Below are 1,225 nucleotides of genomic sequence, written 5' to 3' on the forward strand. Positions count from 1 at the left end.
CTTGAGACTCAAAATAGGCTGTTGACCAATTTCTCTTATGTATAAAATATGATTTTTTTTTTTTTTTTTCTTAAAATCACATTTAACCTTTAGAGCAACATATGTGAATGTACTGTTTACTTTTCTGGCATTTAACCGATGCAATGCACAATGCGCTTAAATACCTAAATGAGCAACATTATGAGTATGAGGGTGATGATGAGTAGATATTAAAAGTTTCTATTTTGTTTTTGCAGGTTTCCTATTTTGAAATCTACTTGGACAAGATCAGAGACCTGCTGGACGGTAAGTTTGAATATTATCTTAAGTGTAAAACATTTCATCTGTAGTATTTTTAAAGAGTCAACATGTGATTTTGCGTTTTCTTTGTTCTGTTCAAAGTGTCGAAGACGAACCTCGCCGTGCATGAAGACAAAAACAGAGTGCCGTATGTCAAGGTGTGTAAACGGTTCTTAAATTCACAGATGTCGTCTTTAACTCTCAGTCTCGTGCAGACGAGCTTCAATAACACAATCTCACTTTAGTGATTAAACACCTAAATGTGCGCGTTTCTCCTCCTCTGTCAGGGTTGCACTGAGCGTTTCGTGTCCAGTCCGGAGGAGGTGATGGACGTCATAGATGAGGGCAAAAACAACCGGCACGTGGCCGTGACCAGTATGTACCTTATATGTGTATTTTAACCCTTTGAAACCGGGAGAGACGTCACATTTCTTGTGCTGCAAGTCAAACTCCTCTCACAGGCTAATTAAACCTGAAGCAAATCGCTTTGATTTCTTCCAAAAACATGGAAAAAAAGCAATGAGCATCTCGGTAATTATTTTTTAAAAAGCTAGATGAAAAATTTCTAGAGAACTACTGTTTTTTTAACCATAATTAAGCTGTATGCNTCTGTGTATTCTGGTTTATTAAAAAATATATTATTATTTATTCAATTATTTATTTATTTAATTTTTTTAACTTGAGACTCAAAATAGGCTGTTGACCAATTTCTCTTATGTATAAAATATGATTTTTTTTTTTTTTTTTCTTAAAATCACATTTAACCTTTAGAGCAACATATGTGAATGTACTGTTTACTTTTCTGGCATTTAACCGATGCAATGCACAATGCGCTTAAATACCTAAATGAGCAACATTATGAGTATGAGGGTGATGATGAGTAGATATTAAAAGTTTCTATTTTGTTTTTGCAGGTTTCCTATTTTGAAATCTACTTGGACAAGAT

General features: G+C 34.0%; 1 long non-coding RNA gene across 1 annotated transcript; it reads left to right on the plus strand.

Annotated features, from left to right (window-relative positions):
• The first annotated feature begins 230 nt into the window (after positions 1-230).
• Positions 231-646, plus strand: LOC121964059. The gene is made up of 3 exons (XR_006107314.1): positions 231-285; positions 382-437; positions 567-646. It is a non-coding gene; the product is annotated as an uncharacterized LOC121964059 (long non-coding RNA).
• The last annotated feature ends 579 nt before the right edge of the window (positions 647-1,225 follow it).

Source organism: Plectropomus leopardus, unplaced genomic scaffold (assembly GCF_008729295.1).
Source record: "Plectropomus leopardus isolate mb unplaced genomic scaffold, YSFRI_Pleo_2.0 unplaced_scaffold1386, whole genome shotgun sequence".
Classification (NCBI taxonomy): domain Eukaryota; kingdom Metazoa; phylum Chordata; class Actinopteri; order Perciformes; family Serranidae; genus Plectropomus; species Plectropomus leopardus.